The sequence below is a fragment of the Aegilops tauschii genome, chromosome 5, assembly GCF_002575655.3.
Source record: "Aegilops tauschii subsp. strangulata cultivar AL8/78 chromosome 5, Aet v6.0, whole genome shotgun sequence".
Taxonomy (NCBI): Eukaryota; Viridiplantae; Streptophyta; class Magnoliopsida; order Poales; family Poaceae; genus Aegilops; species Aegilops tauschii.
In genome coordinates, this window is record NC_053039.3 from 363,314,948 (window position 1) to 363,324,696 (window position 9,749).

The following is a 9,749-nucleotide window of genomic DNA, read 5'->3' on the forward strand; positions in this document are numbered from 1 at the left end:
CCACCCTCGACACGCAACTGGGGCCCAACCCATTTTTTACTAGTTGTAACTCCAACTACACCCTGGACATGCAATTGGGGGCCGCCTTTTTCCCTAGTTCCAAGTCCAGCCTCAATACGCAAGTGAGGCCCAACCAAATTTTGTCTCAATTGTAAGTCTACCATCGGCACGCAACTTGGCGACAAGCCATTTTGTCCCAATTGCAACTTCATCCTTGATACACAATTGAAGGCCCAGGGGACGTAGCAACCGAGGCTTTTGTCACGGGCTAACACAATCATATGAGCTAAGCCTACTGGGACATGCCTAGGTGAAAGAGCATGGTGCCCCCATGTGTGATTTTGGTAATTGATGACATTCTATATGGACTAATGGTTGCCTTTTATATTCGTAGGATTTGTCCATAAGCATTTCTTGAAGTCCATTTGTTGGTTTCAAGGAGTTTATGTGATGACCAAGGTGCTATTCAAGAAATTATCCAAGGATTGGTCATAGAGAAGACATGATACAAGGTCGATCACGACTAAGTGAAAGAATGAATCAAGTTGATCAACACACAAAGCATACAAGATGTACCGTGAGGGATCAAGTGATCCCATGGTATGGTAAGCAACTCATGGTCTGCGTGAGAGTTCTATGTGGGGTTAGGTATGTTTGCATGGGCTTTCGTTAAGAGGAAGATCTAATACAACCCATGGAGGATGACATCAAGTGGTGATCGTCATCAAGATTGCGGTGTGCAAGTTCGAGTGGAGCATCACAAAGAGATCATGCTTGAAGCTTGTCGTCCATTATGGTGATAATGTACTTGTGAAGATATGCAGATGAGTGGCCGACCCATAGTGGAGCACGAGGGAGCAATCAACTAGTTTTCAGCGAGCCAACGCAATCAACAAAGGTGGTCCAACTTGAGGAAGTCAAGATCGTTATCATCTAGCTCAAGTGGACTATATGCAAGGCAAAGGTTTGCCCTTGATAGGTTTTCTATGTTACCGGTCTCATGGTGGTAGTTGGGAGACTGGGTTATAGGATCGATTGTCGTACTAGCAATGGGGGCTCTCAAGTGAGTATCTTGATCGTATCGTTTGTAGAGAGCTCAAACCATTGCATCCTTGCATCATCTTTATTCGTTCTTGTTTGGTGTTTCTCTTTGTGAGTTTTAGAGATTATGGTCATCTTCATGACAAGTTTGAGTCCATCAAAAACGGATTTCGTGTGCATCTTCTATGATATTTTTGTTGGATTTTTTGCCAGTTCTTCAGTCATAGAGGTTCTCATATCTATATCATTGGCATCTTTCTACTGCCTTTTCGCTGTTGGATAGTACTTGTCGTCATCTATCCAACAAGCTTGAGTTTGCTGTATTCGAAGCTCATTTGCAGACATTATGGCAGTTCTGATTTTCTTCATCCATCTATTTTGCTTGGGCAGTTTTCCAGCTCCCAAGCGGTAGTACCGCTCAGATCCACGGTAGTACCGCTTACGCGGTACTTTAGCTATGAGCTACCGTAGCCACTACTGCTTATTTTTCGCCCTCTGGTTAGTTATTTGTTCCATCGCGGCAGTTGCACGGTAGCAACGCGTTAGTACTGCTCTGCCGGTACTTCCGCTGTCCACTACCGCTGCTACTTCCATTGTCCACTACCACTACTACTTCCGCTTATTTTATTGCCTCTGGATACGTTTGCCTCTTTGCGGTAGTAGGGCGGCAGTAAGTCGCGGTAGTACCGCTTATAAGCGGTACTGCGGCCGTACTCTGCCCTACCTCCGCTTCCCTCCTGTGTACTGCAACCCCAGCGGTAGTCCCGCTAGGGCGAGCGATAGTACCGCTCCATGGAGCGGTAGTACCGCTTGTGCGCGTCTAGTGCGCATAACCTTGGATTTTGGGGGAGGGGCTATAAAAGGGGGTATTTTTCCCTAATGGACCTTATCTCTTGAGCTCATGTTTGCCCCCCATTGTTGATCTTCTTTGAGCTTGCTATCTCTCAAACCCTCCAATGATTCTTGCTAGTTCTTGAGGGAAAAGAGAGAGGAGTTCTTGATCTACATTTCCATCAATCACTTTCTCCTCTAAGTGAGGGGAACCCCTTGGATCTAGATCTTGGACTTCTTTGTGTTCTCATATTCCTCCATAGCTTTTGTTGTTGTGGTGGGATTTGAGAGTGAGGTACTTGGGCACTCCGTGTATACTTGCCATTGCATTTGGTGAATCGATTTGAGTTCTCCATGGTGATACGTGGAAGTGAAAGGTGAGAAGCTTATTACTCTTGGGTGTTTGGCACCTTAGAGCTTCTTCCTCTTGGGTGCTTTTGTGCCCTAGACGGTTGGGGTTGTCGAAACTCAATCATTGTGGTGTAAAGCTTCAGACAAGCTTTGGGAGACTCCAGTTAAGTTATGGAGAGTGCCCCGAAAAAATTGTACAGCTACCGGTGATCGCCCCAAGGGTTGCCAATTGTACGAGTTTGGTGACCGCCCAAAAGGTCCCTTAGTGGAATCAGGACATCTTGCATTGTGCGAGGGCGCAAGGAGATTACTGTGGCCCTGGTGGCTTTTGGGGGAACATTGTGCCTCCACACTGCTCTAAACGGAGATTAGCATCCGCAAGGGTGTGAACTTCGGTATAAATCGTTCATCTCCGCGTGCCTCGGTTATCTCTTACCCGAGCCCTTTACTTATGTACTTTACTTTGTGATAGTCATAGTGTTTCATGATATATATCTTGCTATCACCTAGTTGTTGATCCTGCTTAGCATAAATTGTTGGTGCACATAGGTGAGCTGATGCGGAGCATCCTACGGACATCACCATGTCAAGAGCCCGTTTGGCAAGTGACACGTGCGACATCTACTTCACATACCCAAAGGTGAATCATCTCCTTTACACGTGCTCACTTGACCCCTTCGAGGATGGTATACTACTTGACACTCCACTCGTGTGCATACATAGGTATTGTCGGAGCACCACGAACAACGAGGAGGAGTGCGAGCGCAAGTGTACAACTACACCATCCGCGAGGGAAGCATGGAAGCGGAGAAGGAAGAAGACGGAGCTGCTGAAGCTACAGCGGCCGGACATCCGACGCCTGTGCAGCCGCCAAGGAGCTGCACCAACAGACGACCAACAACATCAACGACCGGACATCCGGCGCCTCCCGGTAGCCCGGACATACGACCTTCCCCCGGAAATCTGGACAACAGCTATCCAGAGAAGAACAGATCCGGCCACTGCCAGGCCGGATATCCGACGAGTGCCCCGGACATCCGGCGCCCTGCGAACGGCCAGACATCCGGCGCTTGCCAGCGCGCAGAGTCGGGCCAGAGGCCCATGTATCCCCTCCTCAGTTACCCCTTCATGGACTAGCCTATATATACTCCTTCCCCTTCCTCTAGTTAGGGTTAGCAAATATGATAGTGATGTCTACTACGCAACCTTCTCCTTGTAGACGTTGTTGGGCCTCCAAGTGCAGAGGTTTGTAGGACAGTAGCAAATTTCCCTCAAGTGGATGACCTAAGGTTTATCAATCCGTGGGAGGCGTAGGATGAAGATGGCCTCTCTCAAGCAACCCTGCAACCAAATAACAAAGAGTCTCTTGTGTCCCCAACACACCCAATACAATGGTAAATTGTATAGGTGCACTAGTTCGGCGAAGAGATGGTGATACAAGTGCAATATGGATGGTAGATATAGGTTTTTGTAATCTGAAAATATAAAAGCAGCAAGGTAACTGATGATAAAAGTGAGCGTAAACGGTATTGCAATGCTAGGAAATAAGGCCTAGGGTTCATACTTTCACTAGTGCAAGTTCTCTCAACAATAATAACATAATTGGATCATATAACTATCCCTCAACATGCAACAAAGAGTCACTCCAAAGTCACTAATAGCGGAGAACAAACGAAGAGATTATGGTAGGGTACGAAACCACCTCAAAGTTATTCTTTCCAATCAATCCGTTGGGCTATTCCTATAAGTGTCACAAACAACCCTAGAGTTCGTACTGGAATAACACCTTAAGATACAAATCAACCAAAACCCTAATGTCACCTAGATACTCCAATGTCACCTCAAGCATCCGTGGGTATGATTATACGATATGCATCACAAAATCTCAGATTCATCTATTCAACCAACACATAGAACCTCAAAGAGTGCCCCAAAGTTTCTACCGGAGAATCACGACAAAAACGTGTGCCAACCCCTATGCATAGGTTCATGGGCGGAACCCGCAAGTTGATCACCAAAACATACATCAAGTGGATCAATAGAATACCCCATTGTCACCACAGATACGCACGGCAAGACATACATCAAGTGTTCTCAAATCATTAAAGACTCAATCCGATAAGATTACTTCAAAGGGAAAACTCAATCCATTACAAGAGAGTAGAGGGGGAGAAGCAACATAAGATCCAACTATAATAGCAAAGCTCGCGATACATCAAGATCGTGCCAAATCAAGAACACGAGAGAGAGAGAGATCAAACACATAGCTACTGGTACATACCCTCAGCCCCGAGGGTGAACTACTCCCTCCTCGTCATGGAAAGCGCCGGGATGATGAAGATGGCCATCGGTGAGGGTTCCCCCCTCCGGCAGGGTGCCGGAACAGGGTCCCGATTGGTTTTTGGTGGCTACAGAGGCTTGCGGCGGCGGAACTCCAGATCTATTCTGTTCCCCGAAGGTTTTAGGGTATATTGGTATATATAGGAGGAAGAAATACGTCAGGGGAGCCACGAGGGGCCCACGAGGGTGGAGGGCGCCCAGGGGGGGTGGGCGCGCCCCCCTGCCTCGTGCCTTCCCCATTGCTTTCTTGACGTGGACTCCAAGTCTCCCGGATTGCTTTCCTTCCAAAAATAACTTCTCCAGAAGGTTTCATTCCGTTTCGACTCCGTTTGATATTGCTTTTCTTCGAATCACTGAAACAAGGGAAAAACAGAAACTGGCACTGGGCTCTGGGTCAATAGGTTAGTCCCAAAAGTAATATAAAAGTGCATAATAAAGCCCATAAACATCCAAGACGGATAATATAATAGCATGAATACTTCATAAATTATAGATACGTTGGAGACGTATCAGCATCCCCAAGCTTAATTCCTGCTCGTCCTCGAGTAGGTAAATGATAAAAGAAAGAATTTATGAAGTGTGAATGCTAGCAGGTGCATAAGTTTGATCAATGATAATTTCAATCACCTTTTCTAGCATCATTATATGTCATAATTAACAGTAGCTCAACTCATAAAACTTTTCATGATCAAGTAACAAGCTATTCACATGTTAAAGTATAGATCATAAACTTTCTTGAAAACTAACAAACCGTGTTATTAGTCATCAAACAATTACAATTCATCTTATTTTCAGGAAGAGTCTATGTCAGAGCTTTGATTCAACAAACTTCACATACTCAACTATCATTTAGTCTTCCATGATTGCCACCACTCAAAGCATATTTTTAGAACAAATAGTATTCATCGAACACAGAGAAAGATAGGGGCTTAATGTTTCGCCTCCCAACCTTTTACCTCAAGGGTAATGTCAACAATAATAATTCATGCTCAAATATATTTGAATGGCCATATATGCCTAGATCTTTCCATCACATGATGCTTCCCAACTAAAGAGTAGGTTGGAATGAGAAGGAATACTACTGACTCTTGCATAAAAATAAAAGATAGGCCCTTCGCAGAGGTGCCAGAGGTTGGAGCAAAAATAGAGAAGAAAATAATTTTGAGAGGTATGCTTTCATTGTCAACATAACGACCAAGAGTTCCCAATATCTTCCATACTACATACATTATAGGCGGTTCCCAAACAGAAAGGTAAAGATTTTTACTCCCCCTCCACCAACAATCATCAATCCATGGCTTGCACGAAACAACGGGTGCCTCCAACTAACATCAAACCTGGGGGAGTTTTGTTTGCAATTATTTTTGATTTGATTTCGATCTTTTGATCATGGGACTGGGCATCCCAGTTACCAGCCATTTTCTCGTGAATGATGAGCGGAGTCCACTCATCGTGAGAATAACCCACCTAGCATGGAAGATACTGCTAGCCCCTAGTCGCTACATGAGCGATTCGGGCATACAAAACAGATTATTATTTGAAGATTTAGAGTTTGGCACATGCAAATTTACTTGGAACAGCAGGTAAATACCGCATATAGGTAGATATGGTGGACACTCATGGAAGAAACTTGGTTCAAGGAATTTGGATGCACAAGCATTATTCCCGCTTAGTACAGATATTTTGGCTAGCAAAGGATTCTAAATAGCAAGCACCACATGTTAGAGGATCCATAACAATATAACTTCTATACAAATATACCCAAGCATAACTCATTATGTTGTCTTCCTTGTCCAACTTCAACTAATTTGCTTAGGTTTGAAAATAATTAATGGGGCTCACAATCATAGAAGATGTCCAAGATAGTATATTTATATGTGAAATCTCTCTTCCTTCAATATTCTTTCATGAATTGTTTAAGTGACCAATACAATGTTTGCTAACCTTCAATAAATTTACACCTCTGCTTCTTATATGTGAAGGCATTACTCCCCATGGGATAAGCATATGAAACATATATAATTTCAGATTTATGACATTCAAGTCATTCAACCACTTACTCATAGTATATAAGTGAAGCACACGAGTAAATGACAAACTACTCCAAAAGATATAAGTGAAGATCAATGAGTAGTTAAATAATTATGTAGCTATATGAAGACTCTCTCTCATTTAAGAATTTCAGATCTTGGTATTTTATTCAAACAGCAAGCAAAGCTAAAGAAAATAAAATGACGCTCCAAGCAAAACACATATCATGTGGTGAATAAAAATATAGCTCCAAGTAAAGTTACCGATGAATGAAGACGAACGAGGGGATGCCATCCGGGGCATCCCCAAGCTTAGGCTCTTGGTTGTCCTTGAATATTACCTTGGGGTGCCTTGGGCATCCCCAAGCTTAGGCTCTTGCCACTCCTTATTCCATAGTCCATCGAATCTTTACCCAAAACTTGAAAACTTCACAACACAAAACTTAACAGAAAATCTGGTGAGCTCCGTTAGCGAAAGAAAACAAAACACCAATTCAAGGTACTGTAATGAACTCATTCTTTATTTATATTGGTGTTAAACCTACTGTATTTCAACTTCTCTATGGTTTATAAACTATTTTACTAGCCATAGATTCATCAAAATAAGCAAACATCACATAGAAAACAGAATCTGTCAAAAACAGAACAGTCTGTAGTAATCTGTATCAAACGTATACTTCTGGAACTCCAAAAATTCTAAAATAAATTGGTGGACCTGAGGAATTTGTCTAGTAATCATCTTCAAAAAGAATTAACTAAATAGCACTCTCCAGTAAAAAGTTGAAGCTAATCTCGTGAGCGCTAAAGTTTCTTTTTTTACAGCATGACCATAAAGACTTCACCCAAGTCTTCCCAAAGGTTCTACTTGGCACAAACACTAATTAAAACACAAAACCACATCTAAACAGAAGCTAGATGGATTATTTATTCCTAAAGGGAACCCAAAAGCAAGAAACTAAAATAAGATTGGGTTGTATCCCAACAAGCGCTATCGTTTAACGCCCCTAGCTAGGCATGATGATTTCAATGATGCTCATCTAAAAGATAAGAATTGAAACATAAAGAAAGCATCATGAAGAATATGACTAGCACATTTAAGTCTAACACACTTCCTATGCATAGGGATTTTGTGAGCAAACAACTTATGGGAACAATAATCAACTAGCATAAGAAGGCAAAACAAGCATAACTTCAGAACTTTAAGCACATAGAGAGGAAACTTGATATTATTGCAATTCCTACAAGCATACATTCCTCCCTCATAGTAATTTTCAGTAGCATCATGAATGAATTCAACAATATAACCAGCACCTAAAGCATTCTTTTCATGATCTACAAGCATAGAATTTTTATTACTCTCCACATAAGCAAATTTATTCTCATGAATAGTAGTGGGAGCAAACTCAACAAAATAACTATCATATGATTGAAAATTTAGATCAAGATGACAGGTTTCATGGTTATCGTTATTCTTTAAAGCATACGTGGCATCACAATAATCATCATAGATAGGAGGCATGCTTTCATCATAGTAAATTTGCTCATCAAAGCTTGGGGGACAAAAAATATCATCTTCATCAAACATAGCTTCCCCAAGCTTGTGGCTTTGCATATCATTAGCATCATGGATATTCAAGGAATTCATACTAACAACATTGCAATCATGCCCATCATTCACATATTTTATGCCAAGCATTCTATGTAATTCTTCTTCTAGTACTTGAGCACAATTTTCCTTCCCATCATTTTCACGAAAGACATTAAAAAGATGAAGCATATGAGGCAACCTTAATTCCATTTTTTTGTAGTTTTCTTTTATAAACTAAACTATTGCTAAAACAAGAAACAAAAATATTCGATTGCAAGATCTAAAGATATACCTTCAAGCACTCACCTCCCCGGCAACGGCGCCAGAAAAGAGCTTGATGTCTACTACGCAACCTTCTCCTTGTAGACGTTGTTGGGCCTCCAAGTGCAGAGGTTTGTAGGACAGTAGCAAATTTCCCTCAAGTGGATGACCTAAGGTTTATCAATCCGTGGGAGGCGTAGGATGAAGATGGTCTCTCTCAAGCAACCCTGCAACCAAATAACAAAGAGTCTCTTGTGTCCCTAACACACCCAATACAGTGGTAAATTGTATAGGTGCACTAGTTCGGCGAATAGATGGTGATACAAGTGCAATATGGATGGTAGATATAGGTTTTTGTAATATGAAAATATAAAAACAGCAAGGTAACTAATGATAAAAGTGAGCGTAAACGGTATTGCAATGCTAGGAAATAAGGCCTAGGGTTCATACTTTCACTAGTGCAAGTTCTCTCAACAATAATAACATAATTGGATCATATAACTATCCCTCAACATGCAACCAAGAGTCACTCCAAAGTCACTAATAGCGGAGAACAAACGAAGAGATTGTGGTAGGGTACGAAACCACCTCAAAGTTATTCTTCCCAATCAATCTGTTGGGCTATTCCTATAAGTGTCACAAACAGCCCTAGAGTTCGTACTAGAATAACACCTTAAGATACAAATCAACCAAAACCCTAATGTCACCTAGATACTCCAATGTCACCTCAAGTATCCGTGGGTATGATTATACGATATGCATCACACAATCTCAGATTCATCTATTCAACCAACACATAGAACCTCAAAGAGTGCCCCAAAGTTTCTACCGGAGAATCACGACGAAAACATGTGCCAACCCCTATGCATAGGTTCATGGGTGGAACCCGCAAGTTGATCACCAAAACATACATCAAGTGGATCAATAGAATACCCCATTGTCACCACAGATACGCAAGGCAAGACATACATCAAGTGTTCTCAAATCATTAAAGACTCAATCCGATAAGATTACTTCAAAGGGAAAACTCAATCCATTACAAGAGAGTAGAGGGGGAGAAGCAACATAAGATCCAACTATAATAGCAAAGCTCGCGATACATCAAGATCGTGCCAAATCAAGAACACGAGAGAGAGAGAGAGATCAAACACATAGGTACTGGTACATACCCTCAGCCCCGAGGGTGAACTACTCCCTCCTCGTCATGGAAAGCGCCGGGATGATGAAGATGGCCACCGGTGAGGGTTCCCCGTCCGGCAGGGTGCCGGAACAGGGTCCCGATTGGTTTTTGGTGGCTACAGAGGCTT